A 13,793-nucleotide genomic window follows, 5' to 3' on the forward strand; every position below is an offset into this window, starting at 1 on the left:
GACGACTCTCAGGTTTCCTCGGATTTGAATAACGTCCTGCAGCTGAGCAAACTACAGGTCTGAGATCTCAGGACGTGCTCGGAGAAATCACAAGTTACTGTTATAGTTTCAGACTCAATCAAATGTGTCTTCACTTTGTAGTCCAGTATTGTCTCCTGCGCTTGTAAACTGTAGGACGCGTCACGCTTATAAAGTTACTGCAACTCTCTTTATTCCTGTCAGACAGGACGGGAGACAAGATCCAACCCAAAATCAGCCTCTCTGCTTCGGTTGCCTGTGTGTTTTCGAAATACATTTCAACACGTTCGGGTGTCCACATTCTTTTGGCCATGTACTGAGATGTGAGAAATGTTTTAAAGCAGAAAATCAGAGTCGGCCTGATCGCTGCAGGAGTGAGGAGTGTGTTGGCGGCGATCTCACACCTCCTCGGTTTCCATGGTGCGTGTGTGTGTGTGTGTGTGTGTTTTCAGAGCCGTGATGAAGGCAGCTTGTTCTTATTGCTGCCTCGCTGGTGGAGTTTCTGTCGTTGATGGAGCTAGGCTCGCAGTTTCCCTGCTTCCAGTCTTTCAAAATGTAACTGCTCCTTTAGGCAATAACGCCACTTGATTTTTGTGCGAGGTTTCGAGGAGGTCATCTGTTTCCAGACGGAGTTAGCTCCTGGTTCTGCTCAGCTGTTTGGAGTCGGTGTTTCTGGTTCTGCTCAGCTGGAGGTGAAGCTCGGCCTGGTTGGTTCATTTGGAAAGACCACAGGGAAAGCGGTGTGCGGTGGAGGGGGGCTTCCCTCTGTTCCTGCATGTGAACACTATCTGCAGTACAGTGCTGCGATGAGTCACTTCTACTGGCTCAAGTTTGCGTTTTTATTGTCTTTATTATGTGTCATCTCAAAGAAACATCTGCACACTGAGGTCCAAAGCAAATATTCAATGATTAAATTCAACGATCATCAAATAGAGCACACCTGTGCTTTCTCATGCAAGTACACAGGACACGTGCAGTTTACAACTGTAGCTCCCAAAGTCTAAATACGGAGGAAAGTTCACAGATACAGCATCATGTGTGACTTCTTGTAAAACAGCAGGTCTGAAACTCAGTGTCTTCTGCTCTCAAGGCGGATAAAGGGACGTTTCTCTTTTTCCTACCAGTCAGTAGAACAAAAGGTCACATTAGATCAGGCCCTGATCTGGACGACAAGAAGACAAAACATGCTGGGAAAAGTCTCAGTGGGGTTTGGGTCGGGGGTTGCGGTGGGGAGTGCAGGGTCTGAGGAGCTTCGACAGGTGAGGAGGTGACGGGCCGCGAAGACTTACGAAGGTAAGACTTACAGCAGCTGCAGAGAGCGACGTTACTGCGGTCAAGCCTCGACGAATCGCATCGGTGAGAATTTCTGCACTTCTGGTGAACTCGGGACGTGAGGCGGAGGAAAGACGCTTCAGTGATGCTGTTCATGTTTCTCTCAAACGGAAGTCAAAGTGGGCTCAGCAAGTTTCTCTCCTTTAGTTGGAGAATAAAAGCAGGAAGTCTCTGATGCAACTGCACTGAAAAGACAGGTGAAACTAACCTGAACTGTGTGTGTGTGTGTGTGTGTGTGTGTGTGCAGGGTGTGGTAGGTTCACTGACTGAAGGATCAGAGAGAAACAAAAGGCAGGTTTCAGGAGATCCAGTCTGCAGGATTTCACGCCGACGAGGGCTCAAAAGGAACGGTTTGAGCCGATCTTTTGTTCTCATGAAGAGTTTTCATGTCCAGTTTCAAGTCTTCTTAAAAAAGCTTGCCGCAGGACTTTCAGGTCTCGTGATGCCGGTCGTTAAAATGAGCTGAGGGGCTCAATGCAGAAATACAGTAAATTATAATATGTGAGGCTGTTGTTGATTGTTGCAGGATTTTAAACTGTTCTTAACTGGACGTGTAAATATATGCATACGCTTTTCTTTCAGTGCTGCGTGTGTGTATTCATGCATGTTTTTATTCTATGTGTACCTGTGTGAGTCCCGTCAAAGACTAATGTCCATCGCTTTGCATCAAACAAAGACGTTTTTCTGATTCTGACTCTGAAAACTTGAGACCTGTTGACTGTCAGTCTCAAGTGTGAAGTCCAAAGCTCTGCGTGTCCAGTACAGAGACAGTCCGTCACAACTTCAAGTCTCTCTGATTTACATGTTGTATCTCGTTAGCTAACAGGTTAGCCACCCATTCATCTGGCAGTCAGCTGGGTTTAGTTGACTGAAGCCAGGAGTCAAGATAGAAGCTCTAAGCTAACAGAATCTAGAAGCTAACTCTAAGCTGCGCTAACAAGACCTAGAAACAAACCCTAAGCTAACAGGACCTAAAAGCTAGCAATATGCTAATGTGACCTATGACTTCCAGTTCTGAACTTCTGATGACATTGTGTTAATCCTGCACATGGGCAGCTAATGGGACCCAGAAGCTTACAGGAATCAGATGCTAATTTGACCTAAAAGCTAACTCCATTTATGGCTTTACCTAAAAATGTTAAGAAGAAGATTTGGAGGAATCTTTTCCATTATTTTGATAATCAGCATTGTAGAAATAGACAAAAAAAAAAAAGGAATAACACAAAGGCCCCCGCTGCAGTAAAACTAGGCTACCAGGACGCCGGTAAACTGTGTAAATTGTTAGCATTAGAGACAGATGACAAGGCCTCCTTGTTGTTGATTGTTCCAGGATTTTAAACTGTACGTGTAAATATACGTATATGTTTTTGTTGTAGAAACAGAAATATAAAAAGGAGCACAGAGTTAGCTTCTCGGCCCTGTTAGTGCAGAATTAACCTCCGTGTCGTGTTCGTTAGCGCCGTGCCTCCCGGCTCTGGCTTGCAGCTAACAAGGTACAACATGTCCGGCATCTTTATGGCAGGATTTCAGTATTTTCCCCATCACTGAGCAGAATAAAACAGCAGAGAACAGCACGTTATTGGCTCGCTATGTGCTTTTCTCATGTTCCTGATCTTTGAAGGTTATTCTTTGCTCCTGTGGTGTTTTCCTTTGAGCGATTTGGATATTTCTAAAAGAGTACACTGAGTCCTTCCAGCTGCGTGTCGGTGTGTGTTAGTGTGTAACCTGCTGGGCTGTAAACTGAAGCTCTGCAGCCAACTCTCTGCAAACAGCCTCCGGCCTCTGCCCGTGATGTCACATCCTGATGTCACATCCTGTTGTAACGGGGACTCCGCCGCTCTGCTGACGCCACTGGCCTGTTTGTTTTGGCAGCCAGCCCGTCCCTGCTGGGGCCACGGGGCGGACGGGGACCGCGACTCCACACAGATACAGACCTGAACTGACTTTAGAGATTTAGAAAGAGAAATAATCTGATGCCTGAAGGAAAATATCACAATAACACAGTAAGATGCAACAGTGACTGTCAGTATATCTGAGTTCACGTGGACGTGTCGCCCACGCTGAGGCGTAATAACGACTCTCACTGTCACGGAGACTTTGTGACAGAACTTTTTCCACATGTTGAACGTGTCAGATTTCTGGTTTGAAGCCTCTCGGCAGCTCTGGTGGTTTCCTCTCTTCACACTTTCTGCAGTTTCAGTTTATAAAGTCCTGACCGCGGCGGCAAGACGCCTTAACCCTTTGAACCCTGGGCTTTTTTAAAAACTCTCTCTAACTGCAGACTTTTGCATCTGCAAGCTGCGTCTCTCAGCTGGACATGTCATGCGTTGTTATCTTCAGGAGAACTCGGGCGTCTCAGAAATGCCATCAGTTTGCATGTGAACGCTACTAAACGTGTTCTAGCACAGTTTTACACACCTGGTGTTGCCATGGAGACAGTAAGCACAGTTAGCGTAGCCCCATTTCTTCACGTTTTGGTGAATCAGCACCATGAAAAGTCCTGCTGCATCAGTAGGATTACTGCTGATATGCGCAAAACACGTGTTCATGTATTCAATTCAACTTTATTGTCATTATACTTGCTTACAACGAAACTTGTCATGCCAAGATAGTGCATACGTGTAAAAGTTACATCCATAATTCTGCACATACGAGTGTTCAGTGTGTAAACAAGCACATACAGAGGTGCATAAATCAGTAAGTAAGAAATGCGTCTCTTATTTATGGACAGTGGTTGTCGTGGTTACATATTATACACATCAACAGTGAGTGTGAGGAGGTGAACTTGCCGAAGACAAACAGCTCACACCCTGACTGTACACCGAACTATACGAACTGATCTGGCATCAGTGATGCAGAACCAGAAACATGGACGTCACTGAGAGAGCAGAGAGGTCACATGACTTTAATCTGATCTGAAGGAAGGAATGTACCAACCTGCGCTAATGACTTTACACGCCCATAGTGGTTTTCAGTGTGTGCTGAGAGGAGAGAACAGGGAGTGACTGAGAGAAACTGTCAGTCCTGTAATCAGGTACTTTTACTGCGGTATTTCATCCAAAGCAACGCGCAGGTGAGGCGCAATCAGCTCCATAGTTGTTTATATGCATTTTGAAAGAAATGTGATGCTACCTGAATCCTGTTTCTGCCAACACGAGGAGAATTAAGGTTTTTGTGGTTGAGTTTAAGCACTCACAGCGCCTGGTTCAGGTTCAGGTTCAGGAAAGATGGAGGTCTTTATGGTTAAAAATGAGTAAGTAAGTATGAGACAACACTGAACCAAAGCCACCATGTTCCCTGAACCTGTACCAAAGCTAAGCTAGCTAACAACAGGGAGGACTCTGGTCCTGAACTTACCATCCACCCCGACTGCCTCTTTCAGACCTCTGTGCATATACGAACTTAACACTTCCTGGACTGGAAAAAACATAACCCAGGCAGCAGTTTTCAGGAGACAGGGTTGGTTTGATGACTGTGGAAGTGTTCTGAAATATTAAAGGCAAAGAGTTTCTGTAACAATAATAATAACGAGGTGTAAATGACAAATGGCAGAGCTTGTACATTTCTACACTTCTACATTTAATAACCTATAAAAAGGCAACTCATGGAATAATATGACTGATGATGTGATGTGACCCTCTGTGTGTGTGTGTTCAGTGTGTTTTCAGCACACGATGTTCAGGAATAGCAGCTTTATTTTTATACCAACGCTCATGATGAATGTGTATCACAGTTCATTTCTGTTCGGCTGCAGCGTCCACACACAGCGAGGAGGCTTCCCTGCTCTCAGCCCTGCGTCACGTCGCCGTGGAAACAGATGGAGCCCGCCGATTGGGCCGTTGGGCCGAGCAGCTGCGGGAGCCCGGAGCCGCGGCCGTCTTTGTTTGATAACGAGCAGAGGCCGAGCCGACCGACACGTCGACGCGTCGACACGTTACGTAGGGAGATCCTGCTGCCGCGTCACTGACCATGTAAGGCTGCTTCAGGATCAGCTTCAGAGAGATGAGTCACAGAGGAGGAGGAGGTTCAGTCAGAGGTAAAAGACTGAGCCAGTAAATCTGTCCTTTCACACAAAACCATTCCCTCCATTTCAGGGATTCCCTCTGCAGCTGGTGATCACTTCTGTCGTGTGAAAACCTTGTTCCAGTTTTGGGTTTTTGGTAGTCTTTAAAGAACGCACGTTTGGGCCGGCGTTGTCACGAGTCCCCCTCAGTATCACAGTCCCAGATCCACAGTTCTTCCGATTTCGTTGCTGTTTCACTATCCCTGTGGGGACCGTCATTGACATAATGCATTCCCTAGCCCCTATCCCAAACCTTAACCATCACAACTAAACGCCTAACCCTGACCATAACCCTAACCTTAACCTAATTGGAACCTGAACCCTAAAACCAAGCCGTCTCTACCTGTGGGGACCTCTGATCCTCAGGTGTGTGTGTGTTTCATGTTCTTATATCCCGGTGGGGACTTTAACCTGAATGCACACTATGGGGACTAAGTGTCTTTATGTCCTATTTTTGTTGCCTTGTTTTGTGCTCCCTTATGGTGACTTCAGTGATTGATTTATATGACAATGAATGAAATGATCATGTAACACCTGTTTTAGAAGTGGCACTTTAGAAGGCAGCTGTCAACACCACTGAATGAAAGCAGGTAAAAGCAGTTTCTGCATGAAAACATTGTTGTTGACTCCACAGTGACCTCTGACTCCTCACGTCTCTATTGGCTGCCGCTGTGTGATGTCGTCACAGCAGACGTATTGTCGGGCAGGGCAGGAAGCCGCAGATGCTGATCGATGCAGATTAAACAGTGACCTTTGACCTCAGCAGGTCAGAGGTCTGATGCTGCAGCAAAGACACAAACAAACAAAACAAAAATCCAAGTCAAATATTCAAATTCTGTCTGCATCATCACCAACCCTGGTCTTGACTTGGGACTTGCTGGTCTGGAGCTGTTCCTGACTTGGACCTGTGGGTCTCGATTTGGGACTTTTCTTGGTCATAGTCAAGACTTGAGTTACCTGTGAAAACACCTCTGTTTTCCTGTGCAAATTAAAATAAAGCTGTGTGAGTTTGAATAAAGCTTCAGACAGGTGAGACAGGTGAGACAGACTCTTGTGTTACTGCTCAGTTCATGTTGTGAGTTATTAATGTCGACCTGCCGAACGTTCATGTGTTCATCACTCTGTCGGCAACATGAACACACAGACCAGAAACTAAACCACTTCCTGTGTGTGTGCATGTGTGTGTGTGTGTGTGTGTGTGTGTGTGTGTGTCTCACCACTGACTGAAAACTTTCCTGTGTGTTTCTATCAGACTGACGTGTTTCCACTTTAAACGTCCGGCTCCACTCAACCTGTTCGAAAACCTCAGATTACGTTCAGTGTGTTTAATTGCTGGGCGGACTGTGATGAGACGTGCTTCATCGTTCGTGCTCCCCTCAGGATGAACTGTAATAACTCTGCTGATCCTCTGACTTTCCATCTAGCGCCACCATCAGGTCGACACGTTAACGCGTCCGACACTTTGGTTTCTGACCTGCAGAGCTGCTGGCGCTCCCATCAGCCTCAGCTGGCTAAGCTAGCAAAGATGGTGAACACCTGCTGAACATGTTAGCATCCTGATGTTTAGCATTTAGCTTAAAGCAGTGCCGTGTACTGCCGCACAGAGCTGCTAGCATGACTGTAGACCCTTAGTCTGGTTTAAACGGGACCAGCAGACTTGTTGGTCTTGACTTGGAACCAGTTCAGAAACCTATCGTCATGGCCAAATTATAGAGTTTAAATCCTGCTTTGGGGGATTAGATCTACCAGGCAACAGCTTCAGCTCCAGAAACCTGCACTCAGATCACATTGGAGGCAGCAGGTGAGTTTTACAGCCTCATCATCAGAAATAGGTCAAACAGCAGCAGCCAATCAAACACCTTCCCTTCACCTTCGCTGTTTACTGTTCTGGGTTTCATTTCTCTGCTGCTGTAAAACTCTTTATGGCTTCCGGAGACAAGGATTATTTCTGTCCTCATATCAACCTCTCAGGTGTGTCTGTCCTTCAGGTAATAAAGTCAGGAGGCTGCTCTGTTGTTTGTTGCCATGGTAACAAGTCAGTAGACAGGCTGAATCGCATCTCCTACTGTCCAACTGTCACAGCTCATTCAGCGCTCCGGGTTTCAGGCCTCAGCGCGGCTGCTGGTGGAGACTTACATAACATTTAAAAAGGATTCATATCTCTGATGCCCTGAACATGATGTCCTGCTGCAAAGCCTCATGGGAGCTGTAGTTGTTGAGTGCTAAGCCGCAAATGTATGACTGCACAGGCTGTACGCAAACCTGTGTGAACACATCCGCTGTCCTGTAAAGACCATGTATCTCTAGAAACATCAGCTTTTCACAGACAAAGAAAAAAGCTATTTTAAGTGTCGTGTACGGCAACACCATCCATCCATCCATCCATCCTCGGCCTCTTCTCTGGGGTCGCGGTGGCCTGAAGTCCAGCATGTTCTGGTTCTACCCCGGGGCTCCTACCAGCTGGATGACCTCAACTGGCTCCTTTTGACGTGAAGGAGCAGTGGCTCTGGATGCCTCTCTAAACTCATTTCAGCCGCTCGTATCTGAGATCTCGTTCTTTCGGTCACGACCCAAAGCTCGTGACCACAGGCGACGGTTGGAGCGTAGATCGACTGGTGAATCGAAAGCGTCGCCTTCCAGCTCAGCTCTATTGTTAGTTTGGAGACACCAGAAAAACCAGAAGATGAAGAAAATGTTTGTCAGATAACTCAAACTGACTAAAAATACGAATAATTAGTATTTGTGTAATAATGTTACTTACTGACCCCAAACACTGAAAATCAGAGACTCCAGATGTTTAGATGTTGGTCTGATGTGAGTCACATGGCAGTTTTTCCAGGCCGTGTAAACGTGGCTGCAGAGCGTCAGGATGAAACTGCAGAACCACATCTCACGTAAACCACCTCCGCCCGGATTCTCCGTCCCACTTCTCCAGCTCGTCCTCCAGTTTTTCCAGACCAAAATAAAAACCACAACCTGGAGGCTTCATTTGCAATGCATTCTGGTCCTCAGAGCTCCCTGTAGATGCCAAAATGTATTTTATAAAACATTCAGAGGAAGATTTTAAGACTTTGTTTTGCTTTCACGTTGATTTGATATTTCTTTTTTATTCATATCTGCATTTAAAACACTAAATGATCCCAATAAAGGCAGCTACAGGAGCAAGCTATTGCATGCCTCTTGGTAACACATTTTTAGCATTCATATATAAAGTATAAAGTGTTTATGAATGTATGTGTTAACAACTATAACTCCTCCTGTGACAGAAGTGGAGGCAGATGAAAAAACAGATAATCAATGATAATATAGTAAAACACAGCTGTAATAATATAAAATATGTCTTCATAGGAGAAATTGTGATTGTTGACAAAAACTGTATATTAAGAAACATTTCCATGTGTCCTTTTAGCTGCTTACAGCTACAGTATAGCGTGGTTATGAAATGTTTATATACTGCTTATTAAGGATAAATAGGGGTTCGAGTAAACTGAGACACAACCAACAACAATGTGTTCCTCCCAGCCGAAGAGGAGACATTAAATAAAGAGACAAAAATACAATTTAAGCAAACACATAATGTCTTTTAACATTTGATGCCAAAGAAACTGAAGTTCGGAGAACAGGAAGATTTTTCTTCTCTGCAGCTCAAACTGAACTATAAATATCTCTCCAGGACGCCGACGGCTATTTTTATCCCAGCTGAGGCTAAATTTACTGAGCCGGGCGTCTCCCCGCCCGTCCCGCCGCAGAGTCACCCTCAGCCCCCCCACCCCACCCCTCCCAACTCTCCACTGTGTTTGGCAGCCAAACTGGCCACTGAGTGTGTGTGTGTGTCTGAAAAATGGGCCAAACAGAAGCAGAAAAGCTTCATTTAGTTTGAGGAGAACTATTTCCTGCAAAGTAAAAATATTAAACTTAATAGTGAAGAAATCTTTTAGTGCAGAAAGAAAAGTTCAGCCATGTTTGAAGAAAAAACTAACTGATGTTAATAATTATTAAGCTTTCAGCGAGACAGGGCAGTAAACCCCTTATTTATCAGTTTAAGGGTTTATTAAGGGTTCAGGCTCTTTAACATTAAAGCAAGTGAATATCTTTAATTCAATGAACTCTATTTACTTCACTTTAAACAGAAAGTGAGTGTGTGTGAGTTCAAATAAAGTAATGTGTTTTATGGTGATTAATGACAGTATTTGAAAACTTTAGGATCTCCACTAGAAAATAAAACAAAGTTTGTAGAAACAGAATGAGTCTGTGAAGTTTTAGTGGTTTAACGAACAGAAGTCAACTTCTTCTCTTTTCTCCTCATCTGACTTTTCTTTCTTTAACCAATCAGAGAGCATCAGCAGCTTCATCTAAACACCATCACAGAGGCTGCTTTCTCTGTGTGCAGAGCCCACAATTACAGACCATGTGTTGAGGTAACCCCCACCAACCACCAGTCTAACCCCACCCACCCAAACCACACTTTGATCTCAAACCAAACGTCCCCTCCCTCCCCCCTCCATGCTTCTGGTTCTCCTCCAGACCACAAACCAGAGGGACTCTGAGGACTCCAGACCTGCACTGACCGACTGACTGAGGAGCTGCAGGGTCTGCAGGGACAGGCCTGGAAAAACCTGGAAAAAAAGGAGATTTCCAGAGAAAGAGAGTTTGAAAAAGTCTTTAAAAATTGTATTCAGGACAAATCACTGAAGTCAGATTCTCTTTGGATTATAATGCTCCCTACATATAAAACTCTAAACGTGAAAATTGGATATTTCATCATATCTTTGTCACGAGGGTCAGTGTTTCTGTCTGTCAGTAAAAGAGTGACATTTTTCACATCTGAGATGAAACTCATTTTCAATTCAAAACTGAAGTGGAAACACAAGAAATTAGATAATAAAACATCTGTAGAAAGAATTTCCTGTCTGAGGTGTAAAAGTTGTTTGTGGATAAAACCAGAAACTGAGACTGAGTGAATAACTGCTGACGTACATGAAGCATGAAGAGCTGAAAACATTAGATCTGTGTGGAGCGATGAGGAGGCTGTAACCTTCCTCACATTAACACATCTCGTTGTGTCCTCTTCTTCTGTGTCTTTGTCTTTGGATCGTTTTCTGGAAATTCGGTTTCTAAAACATGATGTCCAGAAGACAGTTGAGTCAGTGTTCAAGTGTAAAAGTTTGTGCAGATATTCAGCATTGAGCTTCTTTGCAAAATCCATATATCAACAACAAAAGCTACATAGGCCTAAATAATAATATTACTCCAACTCAGACTTAATATCCATTTTTATGCAGACGACACAGTCTTGTGTGCACGAGTCTCTGTAGAACTTTAAACTTGTACTGAATGCTGATGAGACAAAATGTGTTTGATTCTAAGGGTTTATTGGGTCACACACACAGTCATGAAACCATCTTTTCTAATTAAGGACGTCACGTGTTTGTCTCTAAACATTAACAGGCTGTTTAGTCCAAAAGTCTGTCGTTGTTTTCCTGACGCTCTGTAACATTACTGGCTTCATCTGTTAAACTTCCTTCCTTTTAACTTTATTCAGACGTGACAGCACATTTACAGACAGCACGTGGTGAGTTAAAACACTTCTGACAGCGAGGAAAGAGTTTCCTGTTCTCTGCCAGGCTGATGGATGGATTTTAATACGTATTTTATCGTTGAAGCTTTGAAGAGGTGTGAGAGCGGTATTTTATATCTGACCGTGTACAAACACTGATAGCACGTAAAGTTGGGACTCTTGCTTAGTTCCCAAGAGTTTTACTGGATGTTGTTGTTGATTCATGCAGCTGACATGAAGGAACCGTCGCTCAGATTATTACTGGAACTGTGTCGTTAACCTCTTCTGCTCCGGTCGCTGCGCCACGAGAAAATAGTTTTTATAAACTGACCTGAGAAGAATCTCAACGACAACTTCAAACTGACTCTTACAGAGTTTCAGAGTTTGTTAAAGAGACGATGAGATGATTGATTATGATTGAAATAATACATTTATTGCAGTGAGTTTATGTTTATTAGCTGCCAGAGATGTTGGTCTGTTTGTGTATGAAGAATAAAGATAAATCTGGTTCGACTCTTCAGTCTGAGCTGAACTCCCTGCTGCTTCAGTGTGAATGGAGGAGGATCAAAGAGACCTGTGTGTGTGTGTGTGTGTGTGTGCGTGTGAGAACACCTGCTGAGTTCAGGTGATTCTCAGGTGAAATCTTTAACCTGACGTCGCTCTCTGACCATCATGACGTCCATGACGTTGCTCGTTCTCTCTGTTCACATGACCAATCACAGCAGAGAAACCACAGGGAGCCGCTGTCATGTGAGCCCAGTGCATCATGGGAGGTGAGGTGAGGAGCTGAAGACATCAAACCTAATTTCAGAATCAGAATCAGAATCAGAAATACTTTATTGATCCCCGTAGGGAAACTCTTTGTTACAGTAGCTCGTCTTTACGTCAGTGCACACAGGAGAAAACGATATTATACACTATAAACAGGTCAGAAATAAATTAAGTAACATGTTGGTATAAGTATAAGATAAACTAAGTGTCGAGTACCAAGTGGGTTTACTGGTAGATGGTGAAGTACAGTATAAATACAATGTCACTAATTATGTAATAATTCATTTATCTTTATATATATATATATATATATATATATATATATATATATATATATATATATACACTAGACATTTTACAGTTTGTTAATACATTCTACTTAATTATAAGATTTTCCATGTGGCGATTAATAAATCTATTGATTGAATAGTTTAATAGATAGATTTATAGATAGACACTTTATTAATCCCATACAGAAGAATTCACACTATTAGTGAGCAGTAAAAACTGAGATACTGAATAAGGTAAAAGACAAATAGTCAAACAGTAAAAAGTAGATTAAAAATATATTAAAAAAAATAAAACAATAAGAATAAAATTAAATAAGAAATAAAATAAAATAACTGTTTATTTACATTGTAAAAAATGTAAAAAGTAATTGGAGATAAAAATCTGTTCATTTTGTTCCTTTTACGTTTTAAAAAGCTGCTCTCTGATTGATCCCTGAGGTCAGACAGCTGATCGCAGGAAATCAAATGTTACTGATCAGTTGGGAAGCTGTGATCAATGAGCAGCAGACGTGAATACGAATGAAGGAAATGAGAATGTTAAAGCAAACAGAGCTGAAGTGTAAATTTCCATCAGTCACATGATAATGTGACGCTGATGCTAATGCTAACGCTAGCTGAGACTCCTGCAGTGAGACTAATCTCTTTACAGCAGGCAGCTCGTAACAAACACTGCTGAGCCCGACCAATCAGAGTCTCTCCGTGTGTTTACATCAACACAACAAACAACTTTATTGTCATGTTGACAAGATGATTCATGTTAAAAGAGGAAGGGCAGTAAGTCAGAAAAGAGTTTTTATAAAGAAGAAAGGAAGAAAGAATACAGGGAGGGAAGTAAATAAGAGAAGAAGAAGAAAGAGAGGAGGAAAGAAGCGTTTGTCCTCACGAAGCCAGAAACACTGAACGCATCTTTAAAACTGAGTTTTTCTCCCCAAAATGGAGCTTATGTTCGGCTGCTCATTGAGTCGACTGTGACATTAAAGTTAAGAAGACAAACTTTAGTCGTCTCTAACTTTCTCCGTGAATCTGTTTATTTCTGTTGTTGTTTTCAGCTTGTATTTGTTTCCTTTATGTGCATATTGTAAGTTTTCACATACGAGGAACGTGTCGTGGCGTTTTGGTGCATAACGGTCACAAAAAACAAAGTACGAGAAAAGAAAAAACAAGTTCTGCAAAAGTCAAGAGTCATACATATAAAATAAGAATTTACAATTAAAAATATGTAAAATATATCTCTTTAAAAATGAAACGAGCTGCAGTTTGAATGAAGAGGATGGAGTGTGCAAAATATTAAATAAAGAATGTGTGAAAATAGAAGAGATGTACCTGTCTTCATGCTGTTCAGGTGTCTCACTGTGGACAGACGTCTCTACTGAAACCTGGAAACACAAATTGTTTTCACATTAATATTTGTTGACGTAGTCTAATTTTTTTGTTCCTTTGTAACAACAAAAACAATCTTTTAAAAACTGGCTTACAGTTTTTTGATTATCAGCTGAACGGTAGAGATTTTAATTTACGGGGTCACCATTTGTCTCCATTAGAGCCACAAACCTGCTTCTGCTGCTGTTCAATGTTTAAAACTTAAACAAGTTTGGGTACATGTTTTAAATAAACATCAAACTCACTTGATGAAAATAACTAAAGGTCATATAAAGTCTGTTCCTCTGTGTGATGGAGCAGCAGCATGAATGGATCCTCATGTGACGTCATGTGACCACAAGCCTGGTTTGCTGCTGCGTTCACTGACCCATCAGGATAAAAG

The 13,793-nt window shown here is 42.8% G+C and overlaps 1 long non-coding RNA gene across 1 annotated transcript in view; it reads left to right on the forward strand.

The window, feature by feature from the left end:
• Positions 1-236: 236 nt before the first annotated feature.
• LOC122877860 overlaps positions 237-13,793 on the forward strand; it is a 34,213-nt gene continuing 20,656 nt past the window's right edge. Inside the window, exon 1 of the long non-coding RNA XR_006378365.1 lies at positions 237-5,386. This is a non-coding gene — a long non-coding RNA (uncharacterized LOC122877860). The remainder of the gene's footprint in view (positions 5,387-13,793) is intronic.

This window comes from Siniperca chuatsi, linkage group LG6, assembly GCF_020085105.1.
Source record: "Siniperca chuatsi isolate FFG_IHB_CAS linkage group LG6, ASM2008510v1, whole genome shotgun sequence".
In the NCBI taxonomy this organism is placed as follows: Eukaryota; Metazoa; Chordata; class Actinopteri; order Centrarchiformes; family Sinipercidae; genus Siniperca; species Siniperca chuatsi.